The sequence below is a fragment of the Rhodnius prolixus genome, unplaced genomic scaffold, assembly GCF_049639745.1.
Source record: "Rhodnius prolixus isolate KJV_2025 unplaced genomic scaffold, Rpr scaffold_7, whole genome shotgun sequence".
NCBI classification, from domain to species: Eukaryota; Metazoa; Arthropoda; class Insecta; order Hemiptera; family Reduviidae; genus Rhodnius; species Rhodnius prolixus.
In genome coordinates, this window is record NW_027411582.1 from 4,694,083 (window position 1) to 4,710,450 (window position 16,368).

Below are 16,368 nucleotides of genomic sequence, written 5' to 3' on the forward strand. Positions count from 1 at the left end.
TTTGCTAGGTGTAGGCTTCTACATCGAAATGGAGGGCCCCTTGTTAACACAATTCCCGGGGTACCCTGCTCCCCTTCGTACATATAATTTGCTAGACTTTTTTTTCTTTCTTTCTTTTCCTATCCTTTAAAGTGATGACCTAAGATGAGCCTAGTAGTTTAGATCTTTCCATTTCTAACACCTGCTGCTGTGGTTGATTGTTCTTCATAAAAACACACCTTAACCTAACAGCATCCAAACTGTTGGTGGTTCTGTCATGTTTTACACCTTTACAAACATTAGTTTTCACCTCACTGTGTGTGTGTGTGTGTGTGTGTTTATTTTCTGTCCAGAACGCAATGTCTGGAGTTTTCACCGGGAATCGATCTCTACATCGATTTTTTTTTTTTAATCAAAAAATGTTTCAACTAAAAATATGTAGATCTACACACAAAGATTAATGAAAAAACCGTTGGTCACAAATGAAAACACGAATTGAAAAAAATCGATATAAAAGACTAACTTCCTGTTAAGGATCGCAAGAGAAGAATAGTTAAAAAACTTGTTTTTAAATAAAGTAAATATTTATTCTAAGAGATAAATTAGAGTCTGAAATTTAAAAAAAAAAATGAGAATATATAATTATTATTTATTTATCTTTTTAATTGACCAAAGGTTTTAAAATGATTAGCAAAGTTTTGTACCAACAGAAAAAAAATATATAGATAATGGCAACACTGGGTGTAGAATAACCAGCTGTTTTCTGGCTTTTGTAGCGGAGGATTTTTTGGCAGTGCCGACATGGTGAGAGAGATAGAGTGAAGAGATATTGATAGATGTGGCTGTGGCGATGACGTATCTATAAGGCTGTGCTGATGAAGAACAAGGATGATGTGCAGGTATGGGTATCCACTAATAAAATCTTATGTTTTTTTTTTTGGCGGTAGAAGGGAAGGTGGTAGATTGAATAATATAGAACGAGAAGATCCTGGAGTGGCTCTAGTAAAGGTGGATATTATACTGAGGCAGAACAAACACGGCCTCCTTGATCATAGCATCCACTCTCTACTAGCTGAAGAGGTATCGATAGAATATATCGAGGCCCGAACTACTCCACACACACACACACACACACACCTTAGAGCGTGAGCGAGTGAGAGAGAAGTTCTAGTTTAGCCGCCAGCAGCAATTCCCCTCCGCTTCACCCAACTCCTACCCTATCTCATACACACACAAAACTTAATTACAGGCTTCAGGTGTAGTTCTACTCGCCAAGAACAAACACCTTCTAGAGAAATTGTGCCTACAATGATTACAGGGTTCGTATAACGACCGACCGACCGACCATTCTTATCCTTCACATTAAATATGTACACAAACTGTTAACGAACAAGATTTTTCTCAAATACATCTGCTTCTAGCAGCCCACTTTTTTTCTGTGGACCATAATAACCAAAAACTATTTATTTAGTGAATAAAGATTTCGTGTGTGGTGGGGGAGAAGAAATATTGTTTTGAGAAAATACAAACTGCTAATTGTAATTCTCACATTTATAAAAATAAATAAATAAAATTGAAATAAAAAAAAATCTGGGTGTGAGCACCCGCACATTCCTGCTACTACGACGTTCCAAGATTTCACGAAATAATAATCATTTTTACGAAGTGTTACTATTTAGCATGATCCAAATGGTACGCGAGCCAGAAAAAAAAAAAAAGGTTTGTAAACGCTGACTTAGAGGAATGCTTCTCACTAGGGTGTTTCAAAAAATGAAGACTTTTAAATTTTAAAGAGCGCCAGGCGGAAAATACAAAAAGTTTCGTTCGAAATAAAGCAAAATCGATTAATATTTAGAGGTCGATACCATTGATCAAAAAATTTTTGTTTTGCTTTTTTTTTTTTTATAAAAAATCCTAATTAAATGTTTTGTATCTTTTCAAATTATTAGCAAAACATGTAATTGTACAAAGTTTATTTAAATATAATTTGCTATAAAGACAATGCAGTTGGAATCATTTTGATGGCCATTTTACTTTTCAATGTTATGAATAATTAAAGAAGCTGTATTTAAAAAAAAAAATATTAAGAAAAATATACATTTTTGAAAAATTTCGATTAATTAACGTTAAAATCACTTCATTTTCTATGTGTTTCGAACAGAATTTGAAAAACCAATAATTTTGGTTACTGAAACGTCTAAATTAGGGAATATTTTGCATTTATTGTTATAATTTGAAATTGATTGATTGATAGTGTGGGCGAATATTTTAATTGTTTAAAATCATATTATTTATTAAATAATTATAATAATACGGACAGATGATAAAACATACATATGTGTGATATATTGAATGTAAAAAAAATATTGAAGTTAGAGGTTTTTGTTTTATATTCATATAGCGTTGTGTTCTTTTGACTGCCTTAACCCATGTTGATGAGAATAAAATAAAATAATAAGAATTCATCATCATAGTGGTTGTTCTTATTTCTCTTAGTGGATCAACTCCTTCAATAGTAAATTAATTCAAATCAGAGGCACCACTTTCAGTTTTTTCTATAAAATTGAAGGTTCCTCATCTGGTGGTTGGAGGAGAGTAAATTTGAAGACAATAGTGCAAGACTAAGATATAAAGCTAACAATTACCAGAGAAAGCAATACAATTTTTTGGAATGTCTAGCAAAGGGTAAGTCAAAAAACAAACCACCACTTCCTCTACTGTCGCTTGAAAAATGTTCTATAAACTTGGAATTATAGCCACAGAATTAGCTCTACGTAAAAGATGATAAATGATGAGGCTGCTTTCGCTGTGAAAATATTAATGATATCAAGTGCCTCCAAAATTTAATAAAAGCCTGCTTGCAATGATTGTTTTTAGCGCTAGTTTAGAATTTCGGCTACTATCAGCATCGATTATTTATTTTACTTCAAGTATAAGCGAGTTAATTTACTCAAATTACAAAAGATTTACGTGACTAAATTACTCATAAAAACAAAAAGATACAGCTACTCCCAGAGTTGGAAGATAGTAAAATTGAAATTGTAAGGTAAAACCAATGGTTCTCATTAGACTGTTCCCCCATAGATTCGCCTTTTGTGTTCCGTGAAAAAAATTGTAATGCTATTAATAATAAGGAGACGATTAATTCAGTGGTAAACGTTAACTAGATTTCCACACGGAAATACCAGGTTCGAATCCAGCTGCAAGCCGTTAGATTTTCTATACGGAGGAGCTTCTTACAACTCAATGTCCGGTGATAATGGATAATGTTGTGTGTAACGAGAGTAAACTGTCCGGAAGCTGACAGTGCACTTTAAAAAAAAAAGCTCTGGGCGCCAATGAGCTCAGATTTTTTGACACGCCTACTTTTGAATAGTTCAAAAGCAGTTCTTTTATTAAAAAAAAAAAGAAGAAAATAGCAATAAAAGGGCCTATCACCCTAAGGGTACGTTTACAACGGAGCTGTGAGTATAGATGATAGCAGAGATGATAACTGATAGAGTAAAATATAATCGCTGATTAGTGTGCACAACGGAGCTGTGATACATGCAACATGTCGAGTAGTGAAGAAGAGTTTTTATGTTCACCAGCAACGAAATGGTATATTTAAAAAAAAAAAGATGTAGAAAATATCATGTACATACCATAAATAAAAAACGAAGTACTTTGGGTGAATTTCACTATTTATATAAGGAACTTAGAAATTATCCGGATCGTTTTTTTGAATATGTGAGGATGGGTCCACCCACATTCGACTATATTTTATAAAAAATAAGGTCAAAATTAAGAAAACGTAGGAAAAATTGTCATGGAAATCCTATAACTATAGAAGAAAAACTAGTGATAACTCTGAGGTAAGGTTATATTGAGGAAAAACAAATAAATACACATGAAAATAAATGTAAGCACGATTTAAAAAACAAAATATTGTTTAAAAGTAAATAATAAAATAATAACCAAAAATAATGAGTAAAGACAGCACTAATTAATTTTTCTACCTCCATTTTGAAGCTCCGATACTGGAGTTCAGCTAGCAGAAAAATGAAAAATTCAATACTATCATCTATGCTCGTTTATAGCAGCGCGTATGTGTCACTAGTCGAAGCTTCGTTGTGCACGCTCACATAAGAATGTACTAGGTTATTCTATAAGCGCTGATGCATCACTGCTATCATCTCCGCTATCATCTATGCTCACAGCTCCGTTGTGAACGTACCCTAAGGCTGGAAACATAGTGGAGCGGCGAGCAAGGCGGCGATGATAGCGAAGAGCAAAGCAGCGAAAACAAACACTCTCTATAGATAGCGTTGCTCTATCTTCGCTTTGCTCTCCACTATTATACGCGTCCCATATGTTAACTTGTGTTTGTTTTCGCCGCTTTGCTAGCCGCTCCACTATGTTTCCAGCCTAAGTAGTCGATGCGCCGGAAATAAGTAGCGTCTTATTATAAATGGCCATTTTTTTCGTGAAATCTTGAGGGCAATATTTTTTTGGGTTTACTCCCTAACGTGCCATTCCTGGACATTCCTTGCTTTTACCGTCCTCATATAAAATATTCCTCTTACAGCAAAATACGTAAATATGCGGCTAAAATTTCGAATCATGGAAAATCTAAAAAATTATTTTCCATGTTTTAAGAGGAAGTCTTGTGAGTATGAATTGCCAAGAAGAGTTACTGAAATAAACGGTACTAAAATAGAAGGAAGCAAGATAACCGGTAGTGATTATGGTGGTGGACAGGGCGGCCAATCAAATAAAATTACATACTTCTTTATTTATATATACGTATAATTAAGATAGGAAAGGCAAATATAATTTCAAATATGAAAATTACAGCGATCAAATATAAAAAACATCTAAATAATTTTTAATAAAGTTACCAGCAAGGCTGAGATTATCTTCATTTAGTTTAATTATAGAAATAAGTTATAAATTGTACGATCCAAACGTGAATAGGCAATTTGAGATTAAGTGCTAATCGAGTTTAGTAATCGATTACATATTTTCAGCCAACTACTGTTGATTATAGAGTTAACTACGATTATCTAGTTGAAACTTAATGTTCACTCGATAGGCTATAAATTATGTGAATAATTTTAAATTAGCAATTTGTTATCTATATATTAATTTATCTTATTGGATATTGCGGTAAGGGAAGTATGTCATTTTCAACGGAAATAGCAATGTTTAGTTTCCCTAAGTAGCATTTTGATGTTTAAAGGAAATTGTTTGAACCGTTTTGGGAAAATTCCCCAAAATTTCAAGCAGAATGTTTCATTACTTTTAATTGGTAAGAAAAAAAAGTTTCTTTATTGATTAACATCTAAATACCTTAAACGTTATCTCCCTCCCTCAGTTGAAGTCAAATACTCTACACCAAACCTCTGATTAACCTCTGATGATGGAAGAAAGTCCAAAACCGGTCAGAGATTCAGTAAGATTGATTATTCAGGTGGTGGTCTAAAAACCTTTATTTGAGAAAATTTTCTAAGATCATTTAGGTTAAAGAGGCGTGCGTTTCAAGATAGGAGAGATGGGTATTCTTCACTCTAAAGTACCATTTCAGTATAGTGTACGACTCTATATTATAAAGAGGAGAGAGAGAAAATGCGTAGCAAAGATCTGAAAGTGGTACTGGATGTAGTTTTCCTATTTAGAGAATTTTCTTCTTCTTTTTTTTTAATGATTTAAGGCGCGTCAACATCTAAGGTTATTGGCGCCCGGAGCTTTTTTCAGTGCACTGCCCGGCCTCCGGACAGTGTTCTCTCGTTACAGACAACACCGTCCCATCATCGGACAGTGAGCTGTAAGAAGCTCCTAGGAAGAGAAAATCAGCAGCTGGATTCGAACCCGGGACCTCCGCGTGGGAGTCCAGTACGCTAACCGCATAGCTAGTCCCTTCCTTAAAAGTAAATTACTCCTTAACAAAAACTTACAGTTTAAAATGTTAAGTATAAGGGTTGATTAAACGCCAAAAGGTACACAAATCAGCGTGTACCCAACATTTCATTAATACTTCATTAATAGTCAAGTAATTCTACTGCATTAATTTTCGTTAATAAGTTATTTTTTAGAATTTATTAGATGTCACAGACCCTTATGCTGGCCATTTTCGTCTACAAAATATAATATGTTCAAGTAGCACTGTAGATTGACTGTAATATCTAGTTATTTATAACAATCAAACTATTAATTACAGGTTAAAAAGAAAAACGTTACAAAAAATAAAAAAAAATTATGAGGCTAAAAAATTCAAAACTTTTTTTTATAAAAAACTTACATCAATGATTTTGTTTATTTCATTTATTTATTTTTATTTTTAAATAAAAATCGTCGGTTTAAGTTCATTCTTTGATTAAAGCAATTGTTATTTTATGAAGTAGTCAAACGTTTATAATAATAGATAATAATTATCTGGCTTTATCGCAAATAATATAGTTTCAATTACATTCTCAATCTAGGTATTCATCCCACAATGTTGTATATATGTAATATCGGTAAGACGAATTCAAGATAGTAGCCTACTCTAACTTTGTATTTTTCTACTTTAACATGCTTGTTCATATATATGTAGATATACATATTTTTAGGACAGCTAATTATTCCAGCATTTTACTATAAGTAAAATTAGGGGGACTAAATTAAATTACAATTGAGAAATCAATAATTGTTGTTGAATGATCTACTTGTTATTAACTGTGTGTTATTTGTGCTCACGAATATTTCGGTAAGACGAATTCAAGACAGTAGCCTACTCTAACTTTGTCTTGTTCTACTTTAACATGCATGTACATATATATGTGATTTATCATAATTATAACAAAAAATATTATAAATGAAGTGGCCAGCATAAGGGTCTGTGACATCTAATAAATTCTAAAAAATAACTTATTAACGAAAATTAATGCAGTAGAATTACTTGACTATCAATGAAGTATTAATGAAATGTTGGGTACACGCTGATTTGTGTACCTTTTGGCGTTTAATCAACCCTTATACTTAACATTTTAAACTGTAAGTTTTTGTTAAGGAGATTTTTGTACCTTTTGGATAGATTTTCCTTTTTGTCTATTTTACAAAGTTACATATCTTCTTTACAGATTTTTTTAAAATTTGGAATAAGCAATTCTATCATTATAATCTGATAAGGTGTTAAGTCGGAACCGTAACTACCACTGGAGAGATCTTTTTAAAGAATGATTATAGTTGCGTTCCCCCAAACCATCCTCAATAACAATTTTTTTGAAAAAGCGTTTTGAATAACATAGGAAGGTATTTGTACGTAAATAGCAAAATTAAACTGCGATTTCAGTACTTCCTTTTAAGAGGAGTAAGAAAAATAAACTACGATTGCAGTACTTCTCCCTAAAAGGCAAAGAGGCAAAGATTTTTTAATCGAACGACAATTCATTGATTTAAATCGGTTCACTCATTGATAATTTAAACGATTGCAGTACTTCCTCTTAGTAGGTGCAAGAGCATCAGCAACGTAGAGGAGCTTTAACCACTTATTCGAGCTGAATTTTATCAAAATCGGATTTAGCGTTATAGAAATATTGGTAATAATAGTTTTAGAAAGGGCCTTATTTGGGTGGGGCAAACTCCCCTCCTTATGAGGCACGGCGTCGAGACTTTTAAAGTGCAAATCTGTACAAAATTTCGATTCGAATGACACTTCATTCATGAAAATCGGTTCACGTGTCGATAATTTGCAACGATTGCTATACTTCCCCTCAACAAATGTAAGAGCTGATCGCCGCTTTAATGTTACGTAGGGGAGCCCTAACCCTATCATCCTACCAAATTTTATTAAAATCGGGCCAAGATTTACAGAGTAATTAGTAATAATAATTTTGGAGGGGGCCTTACATTAAGGGGGCTAACTCCTCTCTTGTTTAATGTACAGCGTCGAGACCCCCAAAAGGCACATCTACATAAAATTCCGAATCGAATGACACCTCATTCATGAAAATCGGTTCGCGCGTTTAGGCGCTACGTTGTTTACAAAAAAGGTAACAACAAGAACAAGAACATTTTTTGAAAAAGCGGTTTTTGCTCATTTTTGGCAACTTTTTTCTCGAAACCTATTAGATCTGGGTTGTTGCAAAAAAATTACAGTTATAAAGGAGGGTTTGCCCTATAATTTAAAGAAAATTTGGGAATTTTATCTTTTATAGAAAAAGAGAAAAAAATTGTCAAAGTTGGGTGTTTTTCAACGTTACGCTTTTTCGTGCAGTTTTTGACGATCAACCCTTATACAACTGTCCTACCGGACAGTTTTAATGTCCTACCGGACAGTTTTAATTTGGGTTTAGCTTCAACTAAACATATATACTATATAATCACGATGCCTTATCCGCTTCAAGTATATAGTCTAAACGTAAGGAGGCTATTTCCGTAGAATCTAACTCGAGTGTGCAGTACTTTTAACAAATGTTCCTGCACACTCTAAAAGTGGGACCCAATCCTAAATGAATTTAAACCTAAGGGGGGTTGAAATACTTTTATAAATTTCTTTTAACCCCGGATTAAAAGCCTAAATCTAACATTCGTACCAACATTCTCGCAATAAATACACTCACGCTAATAAAATCATTCATACCAATAAATACACTCACGCTATTAAACACAACATACTACTCAGTCATACAAGGGGAAAGTACTCGATATTCCTTTCCCCTTTAAAATTTCTAAACTAAACTAACCTAATCTATACCTAAATTTTATTATAATAATTTATGTTTTTCAAGAAATCAAATAGCCTCCTTACATAAGGAGAACCCTCTCGAAGAATTGCGCGTTTGTCATGTGGCAGGCCTGCTGATTCCCTCTGAGTTCGCAGTGCCTGACACCCTTCCAACACGTGCGACACTGTCAGCCTTTCTCGGCATCGCGGGCACCTCGGCCCCTTCCCGTTATTTTTTTTTTTTTTTTTTTTGGCGCATCAACAGCTGAGGTCATTAGCGCCCGGAGCTTTTTCCAGTGCACTGCCGGCCTCCGGACAGTGTTCTCTCGTTACAGACAACACTGTCCATCACCGGACAGTGAGCTGTAAGAAGCTCCTAGGAAGAGAAAATCTAATGGGTCAGCTGCTGGATTCGAACCCGGGACCTCCGCGTGGGAGTCCAGTATGCTAACCTCATAGCTAATCCCTTCCCTCCTTCCCGTTATTATTATTATTACTATTATTATTTTGATAATTTATTTAGATGTAATCAATGCATTTTATTACTTTATAAGCAACAATGATAATAATAAACAACACATCACACACTCATTGTGTAGAAGTTACTCTGCGGTTACCCAATAACATTTTACATTCTACTGACTGTCGTCATCAGAGAGGAGATCGCGAGGCCACTGTCTTTTAAGACGTCTAGAAGTGTTGTCTGGAAATGTTCTCGAAGATAGATGTTGTACCAGTGGATTGTGATGAGTTAAGATGGAATTTCCTGTATCGTGTATGTTATTCAGCAACTTGTGTGACGTAAGGAACTGTTTAGGTCTGTGTGAATGAATGGTTTGATTGGTGACGTAGACAATTTTTTTTTATTTAAATAATTTTTTCCGAGGAATTTCCGGGATTTTTTTTTTTTTAAAGAGGAAGTCTTGAGAGTGTTCATACCAGGATTTATTTTTAATGCTCAAATTGAGTTTTGATGCGTAATTGAGGTGAACACATCAGTTGAACGCACTGTTTGAACATTAAACGGCGACAAAGGTGTTCCTAATATGGTCGTTCATTCAACCTTCTCAGCCAATCGTCATGAGAAGCGCCACACTATGTTTTGTGCAGACCATTGAGGCGAAAGTATACCCATAAAGGACATACCGACAATGACTGTAATAAAAGAATAGTGTAACTATAATTTGTGCCATGGGCCATAATACACAAAGTAGCCGAACTAAGTGCTTGGGGGGGGGGAAGCTCTGGAAATGTCCAGTCCATATGGAGACCAAATGTGCCAAGAGGACGGACGCCATTTAGGCTGCACGGTGTCAACATTGCGCCCCGTCGTAAATCAGTCCGCACAAAGACAATACCTTTTTTCTACCTGTAAGGAAGCAAATTGCCCTCTCTCTTTGAGGAGTTCATTTCTTTCCAATTACTATTTTACCAGGTCATTGGCGCCCTTGGACTTTACCCAGTGCACTGCCGGCCTCCGGACAGTGTCCTCTTGTTACAGACAACACTGTCCATCCCCCATACAGTGAGCTCTAAAAAGCTCCTAGTAAGATAAAATCTAAGCGCCAGCAGCTGGATTCGAACCCGAGGCCTCCGCGTAGAAATCCAATACACTAACCAAATAGCTAATCCCATCCCTTTAACTCGAGTATTGAAGTAAAAGAAAATCGTGTTTACGTAGAAACTAGATATTTGATATTTTGAATTAAACTATGCAGTTAGTTAATCAAGGTCACGCGCTTGCACTACACATCACGTAGATGTCCCCTGTCTGCAGCTAAACTGTTACTGGCAATGCACGCTTTTGGTCACCGTAGTTCCACACATCGCTACCAGACTGCGCTATAAATTTCATATTTTAATTAATTTCTTTAGAATGATCATTTCTTCCAATAATTAACTAACATTAATATTGAAATAAATTTTAATTTTTTTTTAAGGTACACTATATTCAGTTTCTACCTGAATTAAAGAAGATCAATATACATTATGTGATCATCCACTTCTTGAATACTCTCAGAAATTATCAATAAATAATAGCCTAGAAATTATAATTGAATGGTAAATAAGGTAAATTATTCTAAGTACTTCATTTTGAAATACTATTTGCTTGTTTTATTAAGAAAAAATGTAGTTTAATGTAGGCTACTTGTCGACCGCTGCAATGTTGGAGGTACCTATGTAAAACATGAACGCATGTAGATCAATTAGATTTGAAACCTTAGCAAGTCACATGAGCCCAGTGGTATATCTTACGCTGTATGTAGGGGTGTACAGTGTAGGTTCGTTGGGTTAGACCTAATAATAGGTCCATTCATGTAGCTTGCTCATGATTTTGACTCACCCCTAACATTAAGCTCAGTGCAAAAATAGGCGAAACAGCAGTCGAGATACAATTACATCTTGCTGACCTGGATGAACTTGATGAAGATAGGTAGGATTTTCCAATCCTCTGCTGTTTGAAATAATATTACCTTGGTTAATGGATATTTCCGGCGGACAATTATTACTGCATATGTAACACTAGCCGATAAATTTTAATCAATTTTCATATTGAATAGTGTAGCGCTGCACGAGAAACGAGACCAAGACGAGACTTGAGCAACCGAGATCGAGACATGATATATATCTCGTCGAGAAATCTCGGTCTCGTCTCGGTTTTTCAATTATTAATTTTTAGCTACAAAATTATAAAATTGTGTTCTTAATTAATAAATAATCCTTACGGGTATTGAATTAATTATTAAAAGATACGATTTTAATATATATGTCCAATATTACTACATCTATTTGACTTCGAATTACATAAGTAAAGTAAGCAAAGTAAAGTAATCGACTATTTTTTCAGGCGGGGTTTTACGTCCAACTACCAATTAGGTGTCGCGGACGGAGGCGACTAGCAAACATACTTTACTGTAAATTTCTCATATTAACCATTAAATAAAATCTAAGGCCTAAGACCGGGAATCGAACCCAGTACCACAATACACATTAGCTTCGCAGGTCTCGCACCGCTCGGTTACCGTGGCGGCCCCCTTCGAATTACCTAATTTTTACATAAATTCACTAAATTTCACTATTCATATCATTCATTAATTCAATTTCATAAATTTCACTATTAATAATCTAATACTTTGAACTTAGATATTATTTGAATTATATTTTAGAATTTTAGAATTAATGAATTTGAAAAAAAAGACTATCTATGCACCTAAAAAATATTGCCACAAATTTTCGTTTTTAAGATACACTTTGCCCAAGCATTGATACATAAAAGAGCTTTTACTGAGACAGAAGTTAGAGAAGATCTTCTATTGGTCATTATCATCGCAGCTTGCGAAAATAATCTTTCCGATGGCACTGAAGTTGCACAGATACTAAAAATATCTTTCGCCATTCTAGACAAATTTTTGAAGGAATTCTCAAGTGTTTTCCACCATTCTAAAATGTCAACGTCCAATGGTGCTTGGTCTAATTTGGTGTAATTATTTCTGTCTTCCATTCTTCGGTATTATTTGCTGATTTTTGAGCAAATGGTGCAAAAATATTGATGCAGTCGTCGTCGTCGTCGTCAAAAGGTGAATCGCCAGATTCTTTATCTTCACCAACAGCCATAACTAATGGAGCGGGAAGTTTGTTGGGAGGTTTATTTTTTATTTCACGAATCGACTTGTTATAGCAGGCAGATATGTTATTTGGGTCTTTCATTTGGCGCGTTTTTAACATCTTTTTGAAATTATATAAAGATATATAACAGTAATAGTAACATATGATGCATTGAAGTGTAAGTAGTTGTCTTCTTTTACACACATTTTCATTACCAATATATAAATTAAAATAATTATTAAAAAATAATAACATTTTTTGAAAAGATTATTAATAGCAAACCGCTTTTAATACTTGAACAAAAATTCAAAAAAAACCGAGACCGAGATATCTCGACGAGACCGAGACCGAGACTTGAGCGACCGAGACCGAGACCGAGATCGAGACTGCAAAAAGTCTCGCCTCGTCTCGGTCTCGTGCAGCACTAGAATAGTGTAAAATGCACACTCTTTAGGGTAGTTCTCCTTAAAGATTCTATAATCTAACCAAGCCATAACCATTGTTAGAAAGGGTACAAGGTTGAAGTTCATAATGGGTTCACACCAGAGTGATATAGTTTTACATTTCTATTATTATTTGTTTTATTTTGTGAATAATTTGAAATTTGGATGAAGTTATGGAGTTCCTAAGCAGACAGAACAGAGGACACACCAACCTTTACAATAACCATGTAAACAATATTGTAATTGTAAAAAATAGCATAGAGCCCTGAAGATGACCCAGTCCCTAGGTCGAAAGCTCGGTACAAAATGACTGAAATTGGCAATATTGGGAAACAATTAAAAAAAAAAAATGTACGCGTGGAATTCAGAATCTTAGAATTTACAGCAAAAATTTTGGGTGCATTTTTTCCAATTGATTTTATGGGTAGGTTGCACCACAGAAAATTTAGTATGTCCAACGTTATTTCCTATATAAATAAATTGAATAGTAATTTTAAAATAGTTAAATATGTTTTTAGTTAAAATAATCACACTATATTGTTCACGATAAACGGCATTTATTGTTAAGATTTGTGGACTATTTGTGGTAATTACAGCATAGCACTATAGTTCAGTTGTGCGCTAAGAGATGGCGCTTGCGTCTACTCCTGAACATTACCTGAACAGCAGTCTACTTGCAATCTTAAGACACAAAAGAGACAAATTGCCCTCCGTGCAAACAAAATACTTGCTTTTTCTTTAAAGTTTTACTCATCAGATAAGGTTAGATAGTGTGTATAGAGCGATCAGATTTTTAAAAAAAAATTGTCCATATGTATGTAAACACTCTCGAAGTTAAAAAAAAATAAATAAATAAACATAGTACACACCTTATATATTTCAATTGGCAACCGGAAATAACGTTAGCAGAAGTTCCACTTAATTTCTAGAAAACAGCCCAAATCATTTGAATCACATCCTTGAACCAGAATCATACACTGTACCCAATTGCTTTGTAGCATCCCTGTTCAAAAAGTGCCAGTCTACTGAATTGCCAATTAAAATAACAATAAATTGCCGAATAATAATGTATAACATAGGCACGGTACTTTTAATCTGAAATAATACTTTTAAAAGGTTTTTTCCCCCCCTTTTTCCACGTTTTATAGCAAAAATTTATAACATTAATAGCGTAGTCGAATAAATGTTTTTAGACCCGACATGAGTTCAGTAAAAAAAAAATCACGTTATAAGGCAATTTTGCAAACATTCCTTCAAAAATTCTAATCTCCTGAAGATGAACTCAAAATAGTTGGAAACAGCGTTGAGATTTTAATCTGATCAAATCTCTAGATTCCTCAGAAATATATTGTGGTTAATAAAGGTAGCACAGATCTGTGACCAGATGTCGATTAGTTTCGGAGAAAACATCATTTTAGGTCTAGCTATTAAATTAGCAATTTATCCGTCGGGTTCGAAATACGTTATTTATTGTCTCGCTGACTATGTACTTACATGCATGATTATCAAATTCAGTTCAATCTTACGGTTGGATACCACAGAATCTGAAGCGAAGTTCTTTAGACTAGAACTTACCTACAAATTGTTGGAAGTCAAGACTACTTAATAACTTGAGCTGCAAACGTTGTGGAAACTCCTCATATTTGTTGAAATATTTTTGCGGCTCTATCTTACGACAAAGCCATGTCAAAAAATTAGATTTAGACTCATCAAGTAGTCCCTCTCCACGGAAATCTTTAGTAAAAGGCGAAAGATTTATTCGTTTTGAAGAGAGACCAGAGTAACGAACCTCAACTCTACTTCCACCTATGTGTAGCCAAACTCATTTAGATAGCTCGAGAAGGTAGGCTTGAAATCAGTTATTATTTCTCTCTAACATGATGGTTGCAATCATAAAAATGCCGTGTTTTTATTTCAAATGTTCCATCGGTAATTAAAAAATACAGAAAATGTTCATTATTATGAATAATAGTTTGTAATATATAAGATAGAATAATAAAAGCAAGCGGGTGTCAAGCAGGCTCTGGTAGGTAGCGCTAGTGTGGCCACCGGATTATTGATCTACCTTAAATAATCTGAGAACGGAAAAGAATTATTGTCCACTTAAATCGTTTTTATTTCCTCTTCCGGTTAAATTCCTATCAAATATGTATATATAGGTAGTAATAAAAAATTTAACTTAAATTGAAATTATAAATATTTATCATAAAAACTAGTTTTCAGTTTAGCTCTGAAATTTGAATAATAGGTACCTTGTTATTATACATATACAACATTAGCGAAAACTACTCCGGTTTTTACCAAACTTTAAATACCAAAGTGTATATTATTTTTAACTCGAATTGTGAGTAATCTCTCATTACAGTCTCCATTACAGTTTTTTTAAACACCCAGGCAGACCACTCGTTTTTGTTTTTTAGCCTTGAAGAAGAACAAAGTGCAGCTAGTAACGTTGACGTTAAGATTTTGTATTTATAACTGACCTAACTCAAGATTCCACAGAAATAAGATCTTAAAAGAAGGAATGAAACTTCATTTCCTATTTCCCTCCTTCTCGATTTATAGAAGTTTCTTTTTAAAATTTAATCAGAATTTAATCAGCGAAATTAATCGAATTTTCAATCATATGATAATTAATTAGTGAACTAAATTTCAAATTTAATCGATAATCAAATTGATTTAATCATTCACTCGTACAAGGGTTTAACTAAGATATTCTAACTTCCATTTCACATATTTTAAGGTTATACTACCTCCAAGTATTTGCTTATTAAATTTCTAACCAAACTTCCAAGAAGATAGGAAATCAATACGCCGGAAGTGCAATTTCAAAGAAAGGCTTTTCCTGTAATTTACCATGAATTGGCCAAACGGATTCATTTGAAGCTGGTCTAATGGCGTACTTAAGCTTAAATGTCAGTTTGGCTTGCAATTATTTCTTAATTAATAGTTTGGTTCAGAGGGAATGTGTCGCATTCTATCGACATAATTATTAAACTGATCTCTTTTTTATTTTTAATACGCAATTCTAAGTTACAAGAAAATTTAATTCAATTCGTAAATTATGGTAAGAAAAAGTCATGAGAGTGTTCATTAGAGATTCTTTTCATGAGAAAGTAAAGTGAAACTGTCGAATATTGGCGAAAACTATTCAAAAAACGATCTTAACTTATGAAAAATTCTTAAAAATTGAGATTGATTTTTTTTTTCGAATAATTTATTCATATATTTAAGTAAGATTAATATTATTTCTCAAATATAAAAAAAAAAGTTAATAAAACATGAGAAAATAAAAGATTTAGAAAAATAAGTGAAAGGTATAGAAGCACCATTGTTAACTACGCCTTGACCAGCCATGACTCGCTATCATTGGACGGGGCGTGACCTACACTAGAGGTAGGCGTGACCCGCCCACAGCCTGCAACCGTACTGCACTGTGATTGGCCACTACTTCAAAAGTGATAATTGCATAGAAATAATTAATTTAAACATTTTTTTCCAACATTTCTCCCATAGGTATTTGATAAACTTTCGATTTAAGCAAGAAAAAAAAAATCTCTATAAAAATACGATAAATATTATTTCTTTTGGAATAATACTTCATGTTTTACCCAATTATCGTTAACAGAAACAAAAAAGTTGAGAAATTGTGTT

At 33.8% G+C, this 16,368-nt stretch overlaps 1 long non-coding RNA gene and 1 other non-coding gene across 2 annotated transcripts; one reads left to right on the forward strand and one right to left on the reverse strand.

The window, feature by feature from the left end:
* Positions 1 to 1,826: 1,826 nt before the first annotated feature.
* LOC141446796 (uncharacterized) lies at positions 1,827 to 11,256 on the forward strand. The gene is made up of 2 exons (XR_012453852.1): positions 1,827 to 2,664; positions 10,606 to 11,256. It is a non-coding gene; the product is annotated as an uncharacterized lncRNA (long non-coding RNA).
* A 3,123-nt stretch (positions 11,257 to 14,379) lies between these two features.
* Positions 14,380 to 14,498, reverse strand: LOC141447661 (U5 spliceosomal RNA). Its single transcript, XR_012454505.1, has one exon. It is a non-coding gene; the product is annotated as a U5 spliceosomal RNA (small nuclear RNA).
* Positions 14,499 to 16,368: the final 1,870 nt, after the last annotated feature.